Genomic DNA, 15,433 nt, shown 5'->3' with positions numbered 1-15,433 from the left:
CTTCATAGAACATCACTCCATGTCCAGGGAGCACATGATTTCAACAAAGCCACCACTTTGCATCATCCAAGCAAAGTAACAAGATTTTAATGAGACCTCACAATGTTTCACTGGATAAATTGATTAAAATAGAAGCTTCATCCCATCAAGCCAAACATGACGTTTTTTCTCTAATGTGTGATGACATTTAATATTTGGTGATTAATTCATTCATCAAAGTGTAGGATAAACCATTAGCATCTGTGAAACAGTGAGTCATCACACTGCCTTTCACTAGAAATATATACCACCTTGAACTCTAAAAGCTCACTTTTGTGCTCAAAGCCCTTGATCTCTTCCTTCTTTATCTTAACAAATTACCAAGGACCAGGAAATAAGTATACAAAATTTCTACTGAAGTGGAAAAACTCATCTTGAATTTCATACTAAGATCACTATAAAAACTTATCCTTGTGCAAGCATATAAGTATCTGAGGTGCGACAACACTTTACCTGAATAGTGATCCGTATGAGAAATAGATGCTTCCTTTTATGTAATTTAATTCACTATGAAATGTGTCATAAAGGAATGCTTAGCAAGATTTTTAAAACCTTTAAAATCCCTGAAAAGCGTGGTTTATGGAATGAAAGCCAAGGCTCCGCTTGCTCTATTGATTTATTTCACTTGGATTGTAGGATTCAAGAGCAAGTTGATTATTTCATAAATGCTACGGCTTCAACTTATAGACTAAATGACTCTATTAAACTCCACTACTTGTGTGTGTGTGTGTGTGTGTGTGTGTGTATCTGTGTGTTGGGATGGCAGACAAAGAGCCAACAACAGCAACCACACCAACGCTGTAACTACACAATAAAACAGTACAGTGGGCTGCCATAGTGAGTCTGTCTACGTGCGGTGGCCACCTACGTTGGTGGAATACTATCCACATTCCGTGGATTTGTCACATGTCTGTAATTCAAGTTCGTGGAGTCTTTTGTCTGAAGACAAAAAGGTAAATCATGGAAAAGACATGGCTCCACTTCTCCCATGGGCAGGTAGGTGAAGTGTGCAGTCCCGGATCCGCGTTGGCAAGGGCCTCAGCCACAAATAAGCAGCTTGCCCTTGAACTACCTTGGATTAATTTCACAAAATTCCTGGGCAGCCTTATGAAATAAAAACTGCACGTGGATTTTACATCTTTGTAACAGTGTCCCGATTGGGTGTACGAAATTTTCTTCATCGTCCTTCACGCTCCCTGGCCCAGGGACGAGCTGTTGGGCAGCTGCTTCTCCTGCACTTAGAGTGTAAAGATCTTGCCTTTAGCCAGGGGATATAAGGGCAGGCCGTGCAGGGCCCCTCCTTTGCTGGGATAGGACCACAGCCCAGTGTATAATGCATGGCATTTGGATGCATGCTTGCTGTGATTCCAGACCTTGCGAGTCAGTTTTGGGAGCTCAGTCCTTCATGAAAACAGTCAATGCAAAACTCCACCCACAGTTTTTCTTCTTACCTGTATCTTCTGGCAAACTCTTTCTTTTACTTCTTTTAACAATAGCCAAGAAGCTAACCTTTCGATGTCTGACTTCACATCCCAACCTTCACCACTCACAAGCCATTTGATCACAGGTAAGCTACTTTACCAGTTTCTTGCTTTAATGTTCCATTTCATAAAATGGGAATGAAATAGTCATCACTTCATAGATTTTTCTCATGAGAATTAAACCAAGTAAATTATGAAAAATCCTTAGGATTTACCTCACAATGATCAATAACTATTATTATTATCATCATTTAAGTAGGGTCTCAAATCTGACCAATATTGTAAAGATTTTACTGCAAATTAAGTAGATAACGCATAACGGGAAGAGGCATGCAATTCTAAGTGATTTTCGTATGATATCTTACTGAAACATCTTATCATTTTCCATGAACCCAATGCTTTAAAAATATTTAAACTATTCTTGTTTTTAAGGTATTAAGATAAGTGTCTAATGGCATGAGAACGCCACATTTTTCCCCTCTATCGTAAAACCAAAACAGTTATGCAGAAGCCAAATTGTTTGAAATAGTTCCTTTAAAAAAATTATCAAAATTTGACTCATGGTACATGTGAAAAGAAATAACAATCACTAAAAACAGCATGGTTTTATTAAAAACAAACAAGTTTGAAAAACAGAACAAGTTTTGGTAGGAGGAAACGCAAACTCAAAAATAAGTGAAAGCAGTAAATCATATTGTTTAAGAAATTTCTTTTTTTTTTTTTAAGAAATTTCTTTCAAAAGGCTCAGAACTTTGTCCCAAATAAATCTGTGAAGCCTCACAGATTACACATCTCCTTGGTGGTATGTGCACAGCAATGTTGGGATAAATCAGATAATAGCAACACAAAGGTTATCACACACTCAGCCTGGGTTCCCATCGTTACTTAAACCTGAGAGAAACATTGTGGTAGAAATGATGATCCTAATTGAGAGTTGAAAAAAATCTAAATGATTTGCTCAAGATCATACAGCAGGAATTTGAAGTCAAGTCTGTCTTTATTTAAAGCCTTTCCTTTTTTTAAAATTTATTACAACATGAGGTTGCTTATATATCATGTTGCCTGGGAAGATTCTAGAATAAATCATTTTAAAAAATGTTTCTTGGCATTTGGAATAAAGACCTACTGATCACTAGAAGTCAGTTTATTGTTTCTCAGGAAAGTGATTCCAAACAAGTTCTACTTGCTTGCTTCTCAAGGATGCTAAAGAGATAGAGCAGAGGAACACTTAGAAATCATGAATCTGGATATCAAAGAGGCATCATCTTTCATTGTTGTCATTAAAAGGGATTGTGTAAGTGACCTAATGATACAGATTTGTGAATCTGAAATTGTTTGAAGACTATAAACAAAGTATGCTTAATATGAATTGAAGAGAATCTCCAGAAAATTATTTTTTTCCAGAAAATTATTTAAGTGTATCAAAAGTTTATCTTCGTAGTGCTCAGCTTATGCACTACTTTCATAGATGATGTTGATAAATATATTTGTGGTGTCCTTGACTATGTATGAAGATGGTATGACATTGAATGGTGCAAGAAATATATCGTGTGAAATAATTAGAATCCTGAAAAGAATTCAACAATTGGAAAAAAATATAATAGATCTAATTAAATAAAGCTTAATGAGAATAAATGTAAAGGTTCATTAATTACTCAAAGAAAAAAAAAGAAAAAAAGAAAAAAAGAAAAAAAAATACTCAAAGAAACTGACCTAAAAATTATAGTTTGGGAGACATGAAAATTCAAATATATTAATTAAAAATAAATTCAAAATTTTAAAAGGAATTATGAGGCTGAAAGATCCTAAATTACTTTGAAAATATACCAGGTAAAATAAGTGGTGATAGTTCTAGTCTCTATATTGACCAAACTGTATCGGTATTATTCAATTATTTGTTTGCTTGTCTTAGCATTATTATTTCAAGGGATATAAATCATCACATTCTCAGGAGCAAAATCAATTATTTGAGGAGGCATATGCCATATCAGAAACATTTGAAAGAACTGAGGAAGCTTATACTGGATGAGAAAACTTAAAGAAAATTATAACCTGTTTCATTTGGGTGTGGGACTTGTAAGTAGGATGAATGATTAGAAGTTACAGAAAGATGGTCTTGTTCCCATATAAGAGTGAACTATTTACCCATGAAATCTATTAGAATGATGAAGTGGGCTTCCTATGATCATAGAAAACCTCACTTTAATTCAATTCAAGAGTGAATAAATGGTGTATGACATACTCATTAAGCAGAATTCTACTCAATAATTTAAAAGAATGATTTACTGGCACATACAGCAACATGAATGAATCTCAGAAACATGCTAAGTGAAGTAAGCCAGACCTAAAATAGGACACGCCATGTGAATCCATTGACATTAAGGCTGGATGAGGCAAAAATATTCTGTGGTGACAAAAATCAGAATGGTGGTTGTTTCGTGGGGTTGTTTGGGGTGGGTGGAATGGTAGATGTGCCTAAGTGAGGTGGGCACAAGGGGACACTCTGGGATGACAGGACTATTCTATATCTGTGTTAGGAATGTGTGTCTCATGGGAATGCACATTTATCAAAATTGAGTAAACTGCAATTTTAAGATCTGTGCACTGCACAATGTTTACACTGTATCTTGATTTTTGGAACTATGAAATAAACTCTCTTAGGTACATTTTCTCCCCCAGCTGCCACCTCCAGAACCCCTTTAGACAAAAACTGAATTTGCTATCGTCTTCAACTCTTCCCCTGCCCTTGTCTCTCGAGCACTGTCCAGTAATGCTTGCACCTTCATCACTCCACTGAAACTTCTCTTTCCAAAGTCACCAAGGATCTCCACTTGAAAAATCCAAGGGTCAATCCTCATTCCTCTCCTCACTTGATACTTGATCCATCAGCCACACTTGATACGGTGGATCACTCTCTTCTTCGTGAAACTCTCCTTCACTTCGCCCCCAGGCCATTTTTCGTCGGGTTGGTTTTCCTTCTACCTCATTGGCCACTCTGTCCTAGCATCTTTTCCTGAATCCTCCTCCACTCCCTGGTGTCTAAGTATTGGCATGCTCAACCCTCAGACTTTTATCCAACTACATTTATGCTCTAAGTGGAAACTGAATAAATACTATGATTTCAAAAGCCAATTTTATAGGCCAATAATTTCGTAATGTATACTTTTAGCTCTCATCTTTCCCATGAATTTCTGACTCAATTATGTAACTGCTTATACAATAACTCTCCATAAAATTGGCTCCACAATCTTAAAATGTATGAAACAGAATTAATGCTTCCCCAAAATAAGTCAATCAGAGAAAGATAATTATATGATTTCAGTCATATGTGGGATTTATGAAATAAAACAGAGGAGTATAGGAGAAGGGAGGGGAAAATAAAACAAAACAAAACCAGAGAGGGAGATAAGCCATAAGAGACTCTTAATAATAGGGAACAAATTGAAGGTTGCTGGAGGGGAAGGGGTTAGGGGGGACAGGGTAACTGGGTGGTGGGAAGGAACTTGATGTTATGAAAAATTTTATATACAACTGATGAATCACTGAACTCTACCTCTGAAACTAATAATACACTATATGTTAATGAATTGAATTTAAATTTTAAAAATGTAGAAAAACAAAAGCAATATATATATATATATATATATATATATATATATATATATATATAAAGAATTAATGTTTTCCCATACTCTACCAAGATCTGTTCCTTTCAATTTCTCCGTCCTACTTATGTCCTAACATTCACCAGATTGCTTAGCTATATATCACTGAGATTCTTGTGTAGACTTATCTTAACCGTACACTAGTGATTAAAGAATGTTTCTGTTTTATCCCTGAAAATTGTCTTCTTTGATTGAATAGGTTACCCATGTGAAGCCAGAGGAAAGGAGATACGTTAAGCCAATCAAATTCACTCAATGAAACCAAGTCATCAATGGGCAAGCTATGTCTCTACAACAGTTCTCTTTTATGTTACCAAATAGTCAAACACACTCACACACCCACCCACACACACACACACACACACACACACACAGAACAGTTTATTCTATAGGTTAAGTTAATCATCTTAATTTCTAAACTTGACTTAGCTTCATAAAACCCAAGAAGTTTTCCAGTTAGTAATAGATGACTCACTTGGAGAGAAGAAGGGAGACACCATTTCAGTCTCATAGCTGGGAAGCTATTACTATATATATATATATACATACATATATATATATATCCATAAAATAGCCAGTGAATATATATATACTCAGAGTACTCAAGTACTCATCTACTGCTGGGCAGTATGCTGAATGGTAATTAGCTCTCATCATACAGAATTGAATGAAATCATTCCTTTAAGTAATATTAATGGGAAATGTATTATTTACAAGGTATTTTCTAGGGCCAGATATTTCTATTAATATTCTACATCCTTTGTTCTATGGTTTAAGGTAGAATGAGTGTTTTCGAACTGTTGGTTTGAGTTGCAACTAGAGGTCCAAGTGGAGAAGCCGCGTAGACTGTTGGATTTTGAATATACAGCTTTGGAATTCAGTGGGGAGAAATAAACACAACTACAAATTCGGGAGTATCTTAGGGAAGGCTCCCTGGAAAATAAGCCTGAAGCAAAAGCATGTCTCATTAAACTTTACTGAGGAATAAAACCCTAAAAAAGATAATTGTTTGAAACAACAAAAATTGTTTGAAACAATAAAATCAGAACAGCTTATCTCACTGAGGAAGATACAGAGAGACCTAAGAATAATAAAGGAAAAGAAACTTTAGCTTTAACATTCATGAAACAACAAGGGAGAGGGAGGAACTGGAGTGGAAGTAAAGAAGAATTTGCAAGAAGGAAGCTGACTGAGACACTAAAATCAGTTGGGAGAATGCTTTGAGTTAGAATTTTAAAAGAGTGCATTGAGCTTGCAAGCTGGAGATTATCTTGGTTCCATCTTCTGCTCTGATTCTTCTGACCTTCAGATGAACTCCTCTCTCCAGAGTGTCACTTCTGCCCATTAAAAACAAATACAAAAATATGGCAAAGTAAAACAAAGCAAACTCAAAACTGCCCTTGTTTAATGGCAGGTCTTATTCTTTAGGCAGCTTTTATAAGTAGACTTAAATTTCTGGAAAATTTAACTGCTTGGCTTGGGTCTTCAATCTGTCACCATTGCTTGTCACCACCAAAAGTGGCAGCAGGGCCAAAGGGAAAAGGACAGGGGATAAAATATCTAGTTAGCCTTGGTATGACAGTGAACGAAACATAGCCTCTGACCACATGGACTTTATGGTCTAGCTGGGAATACAAAAACTTGGCAAATCATCCAAAGCATGCTGAGCGCTGCAAGGGGCAAGTTTGGGATATATGGGCGTTAACCCCTAATATAAATTGGAAGCTCATCAAAGTCTTCTCAAAGAAATTAGTGTGAAATCTGATGCTTGAAAGCACTGGAAGAATTTTCCAGGTGAATGTGATAAGGAATAACCATTTCAGTGTGTGTGAAGGTGCCGAGGTGGGAAACAGTATATCTGAATGAGAAAAGGAAAGAAGTTTGGTGTGATTGACATATAGACAGCAAGAAGGGCAGGGGTGTAAGGTGAAAGTGAGGCTCTGCGTAGGGTCTGTGGTACACCTGCAGGAGGACTCTGTACACCGTAATAAGAATCCATAGTGTTCTAGGACGAGGGGAAGCCAACGAAGGCTTGACAGTAGGAGATACTGGGTGAGATTCACATTTATAAAAGTATAAACGTGCTGACATGTAGAGCATGCCATGAAAGGCACAAGCATGGATTCAGGAAGACGAGTTGAGAACTCTTACGATAGTCTAGGCAAAGGCTGGTGGTACCTGAACTACCACGGCAGGAGGCAAGATTAAAATACATGAACAGACTAGAAATATTTAATAAATACAATGAATAGAAGTAAGGACTCATCATATGTACAAATTATTAATAGATGGCCCCTGGATGGCTCAGTCGGTTAAATTCTGCCTTCCGCCCATGTCATAATCCCAGGGTCCTGGGATGGAGCCCCACACTGGGCTCCCTGCTCAGCGGGGAGTCTGCTTCTCCCTCTCCCTCTCCCCCTTCCTGATGCTCTCTGTCTCTCTCTTAAATAAAATCTTAAAAAAATTATTAATAGAAGGATGACACAGTAATGACTCCCAGCCTGCGGGCTTGAGCAATTGGGTATTTGAGGATGTAATATATTAAGACAAGGACACTGAGAAAAAGAAGTATTATGGAGTAGAAGTGTATTGGATCTGCTGGCTTGGGTTGCAATTAGAAGTCCAAGTGGAGAGAGCAAGCAGACAGTTGGATACTGGGTAGTTGGCTTTGGAACACAGACTCACAAATTTGGCAGTGTCTTAGGCTAGGGTCCCTGGAGAATTAGCCTGAAGCAAAAGCACGTCCTCACACTTCACTAGGGAATAAAATCGTAGAAGAGTATGGGCGAAGGGGAAAGGGAGTGAAAGGAGAAAGGGAAAGAGTAATGTAGAGGGACATTATGAAGCTGGATAGTTGCCTATTCGTGGATGTCTCCAGGGAGCCCTATACCGAGGGACTCAGGACAGACCAGCCAGGGGAAAGTATTAATCTGGTGGATCTCTATGTCTCATGGTTTCCATGGGTCAAAGTCCTCACATCATGGCAGTGTCTTACTCCTCTGCACTTCCGATGATCAATGACTTCTGTGTTCTCAGGGAACATGGTAGGGAATCCAAAGGCCCTGCAGGTCACCACAGCCTGTGAGCAGGCCTGCAGGTGTGCCTTTGCCACCTGCTGTGCTGTGCAGAGCTTCTCAATCTTCAGCAATTGCTGAAACAGCAGCAGTGCCCCGGGTCCAGGAATCTGGGTGCAGTGCAAGAGGATCTGGGGGTGCAGAAACAGGGTCCGTTGTGGAGAACAAGGTGAGTGGATGGAAAGCAGATGTGAAAAAGGTGAACTTGTCTGGCAAAAGAAATAGCTAAGAAGACAAAGGGATCCTGGAGAAAGGTGGAGGGGGCCACAAGAACACGTTGGTGAGTAAATTGATGGAGTATGAAACTGAAAACATGATATATCGGTGCCTTCGAATTCAACTGGTATTTTAGAAATAGGTTGATTTAATTTTGGAGAAACAGACTGGACTAAAAAAAAAAAAAACAAGAAGAAATGCACAAATAGGACAATAGGAGATCAGTTGAATGCCAGCTAGTAGGTATGACATACCTTAAGAACTAAACAGTTTTGCCTGTTCATGGAATTTGGGTGACAGCAGCACTGAGTGTTTTCAGACATTAAGGACAGAGTTCACTGGTCTTAGAGTTTTTCATCAAGGAAAAACATCAGAGTGAAAAGTCACCAAGAAACCAAAACCTCCCAGTATTTTAATTTCACAAAATTCAAAGAGGTCACCAAAGTCAGCAGTGTGTGGGATGGCTCAGACTTCTCCCAGGAAGACCTGGGGGCCAATATCAGAGGAAGACAGGCCTTGCATGACTCCTAAATCGAGGTGTGTGCGTCATCCGTCTACTAAGTTTTTCCAGGACTGTGGTTTTTAAGTTATTTTGGCAGCCCCTGACTGGGAAAACAGGTAAAAGTGACACTTCTCTAGTTGGGAAGGGGTGAGGTACCCAGGGAGCTTCAGGTGGGTGCTATCATAAAAGTAGGTGCCCGATTTTTTTTACTAAGTTTCCAAATTCTGTACTCCTGCAGAACAAAGCACAGATCAGGTGGGCATGCAGGAAGTCGATGCTGCTAGTTCTGGGGAAGAACTAGCTTGTTCAAAAATAAGATTTATTCAGATACAAAGCTGGCTTTAATTCTACCAGAAACTTCCAACCTGATTTTCTGATTGAGAAAATACAGTCGATCGTGATACGAAACGGATAAGGCAACCAAAATAAAATTCAAGACCATCGTGGTCTTCAAATGAAGCGTGCTTAGGTTGAAAGTAAATGGATGGGACTCTCCAGCTATTAAAAGGAAAAAAAAAATCAAAATACTGGAACGCGCTTTCACTGGAAATTTTGCTGAGGGACCAGGCTTCACAAAGCACCACAGTGCTAAGCACCTGCACAGAATACCAACAGGTTTCCCACTGAGCTAAATCAATTCAAACAACTGTTAGCTTTTCAGAAATAGGTTTCACTCCAAAGGAGACCCTCCTGGAGGCAGGGGGTGACATTGCAGATGGGAAATGTGTTTTTCTTCAGTCCCTAACACACTACAGCTCTCTTCTTTAAAAAAAAAAACAAAAACAAACAAACAACAAAAACAAAACCCAAGCTTCAGATTAGTATCTGATGGGAGTACCTACCTGCTGTTCAGTAGAATAATCTGACAATTCTGTCAAAGGTGACTTTTAAGTATGCTCAATATAAATCCTTTAACCAATCAATGGGAACTCACTTTTAAAGCTCTGTTTAATCCTCTATTTAGTGAAGGTGGCAGGTTTTCGAGGTTCAATTCCCTGTGATAGAAATTGTTCAATCTGATGGCTCGGCCCGAAGGCAGGGTTCCTCATCGAGGACCTGTTAATGGCAGGCCAAGGGCGGAAAAGCAGCTAAGGGGAACAATGGGGGGGGGGGGGCTGTACCACATTAAGAAAGGAGCAAAAGTGGTTGATGTATCACCGGCTCCCAGATAAAGATCAGGGCCCTTTGCTTTCTGCAATAAAAGGGGGTACTCGGCAAACCAAAACCTGGCTTGTGTATGGGGAAGCCCACAATTAACAGAATATTTGCGTAATTTGTGTATCCATCTGTACTTCGTGGCATCATCTACTCCCTCCCTATGCTGTTTTGAGAGCTGTTGGCTTTAAATTTTCTTAATTTTTTTTTTTTTTGAAAAGAATGAAGTCAGTGAATTGTGGAGAGGTTCACTTCTGTTGTCCATCCAGGTGTTGGAAACGTGAAAAATGGAAATCTGGTAGTGAAGGATTTTGGATATCTGTTAATGCCACCTCTGTCCCCTCTGTTTTCCAGATGAGGAAACTGAGACTGAAATAAATGACATTACTGGTCCAGCATCGGGCACCTACACGGAATGTCCTCTTCATCGTGGTTTGGGTAAAAAAAAAAAAAAAAAAAAAGGTTTCCGGGAGGTTTGCCAAATAAAGTTTCTTGAAACTTCCTACTTTCTAAAATGACACTGCCTATCTGCTTAGTGCCTCCACTAACCACTTAGTCTCCTCCACTGACGCGTACAGGAGGCCATGGACCTTCCTACTTGGCTTTGTTTGTTTTTCCAAGCTTGACACCCAGCCTCTAAAACGAAACAAATATGTGCTGAATGAGTCATTGAATGAATAAACGAATGGGCTCTCTCCCCTACTGGCTCAAAATCTGGAACCTGCTTGATCACTTTGGATCATTGCAATCACAGACATTACTCAGGGCTCCGGTTTTCTCCTTTCTGCACCTCTTTGGATCTGTATAAAGGCAGGATTGCCAGGTGGTTAATGCAGATTCCGAGGTCAGTGCACTTTCAACAAATTTCGTATCTACCTCTTGATAACTGTGAGATAATTTCATCTTTTCTCATCTTTGTTGCTCACTTTTCTCATTGAAACAGTTCTACCTACCGCATGATATTTTTGTGGGGATTAAAGGAGAACATGCATTTGACCCAACAGATGATGGCACCTGGCACACCATGTCCTTATTTCAAATACTGTTATTCTTATGGAATATCTCACTGTTTTTCTGTTTCTACCACATTTGATTCCCTTGGTTTGTCCATGCTCTATAGTCAATGTCATTGTGTGGCTCCCAAAATGGCAACATCCTGCCTCTACCCCAGCCACTCCTCCTAAATTTGGGAAAAGAGCTTGAATACTGCCTCCACCAGCCTTGAAATCAATCCTTTGAAATGGGTATCTCCATTATATCCATGTTCATATCAGAAAATTGAGGTTTGGGAGAAGACCCCTAAGATCACATAGCTAGTAAGTATCTGGACTGTGAGTCAAAGCAGATCTTGCAACTGAATTTTAATTATACTTTCCTTTGAGTCCAATCTTTTTACAGGATGGCCCTGTGCCTTTCCTATCACCAGCCCTGAACACACCACCCCTGATGTTTCTGATCTCACCCAGTAAGCCTGCAAAGAATTTTCTGAGCATAATGACCCACATAAAGCAGTATTGCTCTTCAGAGGAAAAGAAAAGTAGGGTTTTACAGGGAAATTTGCATATGTAAAATGGAAATGATTTTACACAAGGGACAGACCTTATGTAAGTTTAGAAAGACCAGGTATTTGATCAATCTAACACAAATTTATAGAATTAATTGCATCCGTCAAAATACGACTGACACTAAATGTCCATTACTGCAAAATTTCAAGGAACTGATCTTTATTTTTGGCTCATGCAATAAATATAAAAAGACCACAAATGTGCACTTTTAGCAGTTTTTAAACAAAATATTAGAGTAAATCTACATTTTCCTCAAGGTTTTTCTCTTATGCAAATAAGTTCAAAGTTCTTACAATTATGAATAATATCATTATATAAAAATAAAGTGCAATACTTACACTCTGCAACTGAGTGCCTCCATTTTAACTATCTTTTTGTGTTATGACATTTGTTAAGATTTTCTGGAGAATGAGCTTTTGTGCAAGGATCTAATCAGAGGAAAAGCTCAACCTTATGCTTCCTATGCAAATTTTGGGAGATGGAATTCATTTTGTATTGCAAAAATTTCTCAGTTTCTATTAAACTGTGCTCTGGAATAATTGCCCACAGGTAAATTACTGCATGCCTGGACTGTTTTTCCAGTGGTCCTCTTTATCAAACTGCAAATGTATTTCTTTCTTTCTTTCTTTTTTTTTTTTTTTGCAAATGTATTTCCATGTAAAGTATGTGTTTCTCTAGGAGAATAAAAATCATATCTAAAAAGGCATGAAAAAGAATCACAGTTATCATTAATAAAATACTGGCAAACACTGAAAATACAAATACCAGAAATGATGATTAGAGATGTAACAAGTTCAATAAAATGTGAACACTATATTCTGTAACCCTTGTGTCATTAAAATCTGCAACGTAGGCTCTCTTATTTTTGGAGGGACGGTAATGAGAAAGATATGATTAGATCAAGTCAGCCATCCCTGCTCTTTCTTTTTTTTCCCTCACTGCTCTAGAGAAATTGTGTAAAAAGTTAGGCAAATTTCTTACCATTTTCTTTTACATAGGTCTCTTCATTCTCTAAATATAGGACAAAATGACTCTTGGCTTATATATCAGGTATGTATTGCTGCAGTAAAGCTGTGTAACAAAACACCCGAAATCTCATGGATTTAAGACAGCAATTTATTTAAAAAGCCCATAGGTCTCAGGTCAACATTTGAGGCTGTGGTCAGCTGGGAAGTTCTTCTAGTCTAGGCTGGGTTTGCTCCTGCATCTGAGGTCAACTGTCGGTCATCTGGGATAGGATGACCTTGGCTATGGCAACCAAGTTTTGCTTTCTTTCTTTCTTTTTTCTTTTTCTTTTTTTTTTTTTTTTCAAGTTTTGCTTTCTACCTAACTTTGCTTTGCACATCTTGTCCTCCAGCAGGCTAGCCTGGGGATATTCTCAGTATAGATCTCCAGATATGTTCTCATGGGGATTTCAGAGATGTGAGAGAAAACGAAGATAGATAAGCAAACCATTTAAAAACTTAGTGACTTAAAATTACATCTATTGGTTACTGTTCATGAATTTAGTGATCTGCTGGGTAGTTCTACTGATCTTGTCTGGGCTTGCTCATGAGCATTTAGTCAGATGCCGATTGAGTTGTATGGTTTTAACTGGAAGACCTGAGCACTGTTCCATGTGTCTCATCTTTCAGCAAGCTGCCATTCTTTCATGGTGATCACAGAGGGAAAAGAAAGGTGAAAGCATGCAAACATTTTTCCCTCCAGGTTTTGCTTTCATTATATTTTCTGATATCCCATTGGCCAAAGCAAGTCACATGTTTGAGGATCAAGTCACTTGTAGTGTTTGGCAGAAATTAACAAGAGAAGAGCTAATTAAATATAAAGACAGAAGAAAGAAGGAAATAATGAATAAGTAATAAAAAAGAAGAGCAGGACATAATAAAAGGGAAAACAGAAAAACAATAGCAAAAAATATGTCTCTCTTGAACATGGGGAAACATGGGGGAACAAGGGGAAAAGTCAAGCAAACTAGAAATTCAATGGTACTTCCTCAACCGAATTAAATTTTGCATCTATGCAAAATCTACAGCTAACCTTATACTTAAAAGTGAAAGAATGACAAGGCCAGGATGTTTTCTCTTACTTCTTTCATTATTCATCAACATACTAGCGGAACTAGCCACTATGAGGAAGGATAAAAAATAGAAAGCATACAGATAGGAAAAAGACAAATAAAAGTTTCTTTATTATCAGATGACATAATTTCCTACCTAGAAATTCTTGAAAAATCCTCAAAAAAGGTATGAGAAATGAAAAAGTGAGTTCAGCATTGGCTTAATATCAATATAGGAAAATCAACTGTATTTTAATACACAGGCAATGAATATTTGGAAATTCAGCTAAAAACCATAATCATGGTAGTACCAAAAATATCAAGTCCCTAAAAAATACTTGAAAAACCTATATACTATACATTATTAGAGATCAAACACAGCTAAATAAAGGAAGAGATGTACCATGTTCATGAGTAGAAGATTCAAACTGTCAAATCTTACAAAATTACTTTTTACATTTAATGTAATTATAATAAAATTCTGCAAGCTTTCTATTGAAAATGACAAGCTAATTCTAAAGTTTATGTAAAAAAAGCAAAGGCATTTGAATAGCTAAAACAATTGGTGTGGGGGAGGTAGAGAACTCACTGTAGCTGATTTCAAGATCTACTCTAAAGCTGTAGAAGTGAAGAAAGGGTGGTATTGGTGAAAGAGCAGACATAGATAATTTGAAGAGGATAGAGAGTATATAAATTGACCCACACATATGGACAATTAATTTTTAACCAGAGTATCCAGGCTATTTAATGTAGGATTCTCAGTTTGACAAATTATTCTGAAAAAATATATGTATCCATATTTTTTCTAAAAAGAAAAAGAAAAGAATTTTAACATATATTTTAAACTATACATTTAACTCTAAATATAGGCCTAAAACTAAAAGTCTTCTAAAGGAAAACTAAAAAGGAAAATCTATGTGGCTTTAAATCACACAGTGATCGCTTAGATACACACAAAGCATGATTCACAAAAGAAAGACATTTTAAAATTGTTTTTATTAAAGCTTAAAGCTCCCATTCTTTCAAAGATGCTGTTTGGAAAATGACAAGATAAGCCACAGACTAAGAGAACACATTTGCAGAACACATATCTGAGAAAGGACTGGAATTCAGATTAAATTAAAAGTTCTCGAAACTCAACCACGATAAAATAAATAACTCTTCTTTTAAAACAATTTCTGGCCAAAGGATTTGGTCAGGCCTCTCATCAAAGAAGATACACAGATGACAATTACACACATAGAAAGATGTTTGACATCACTAGTCATTTGGTGAAATGAAACAAAATCACAACTGGATACTATTACGTATCTATTGGAATGGCCAACATTTAAAAAATAACAATATTAATATTGACGAAGGGGAAGAGGAACTAGATCACTCTTACATTGCTAGTGGCAATGCAGGATGGTACACGTTTTAAAACACTTTGAGAGACTTTCATAAAGTTAAACATCCACCATCCTACAACCCGACAATCCCTGTCCTAGGTATTTTTAGCTCAGAGAAAAAGAAACATATTCGCATACAGTCTTGAATATGGATATTTATAAAATCATTTTATTTAGAATTGTCTAAAACTGGAAGCAATCTGTATGTCCACCCACTGGTAAAATGATAAATGATTTGTGATAACATCCTTACATTGTACTACTACTCAGCAGAGAAAAAGGAATAAGC

This window comes from Nyctereutes procyonoides, unplaced genomic scaffold (assembly GCF_905146905.1).
Source record: "Nyctereutes procyonoides isolate TBG_1078 unplaced genomic scaffold, NYPRO_anot_genome, whole genome shotgun sequence".
Classification (NCBI taxonomy): domain Eukaryota; kingdom Metazoa; phylum Chordata; class Mammalia; order Carnivora; family Canidae; genus Nyctereutes; species Nyctereutes procyonoides.
This window is presented reverse-complemented; position numbering follows the sequence as displayed.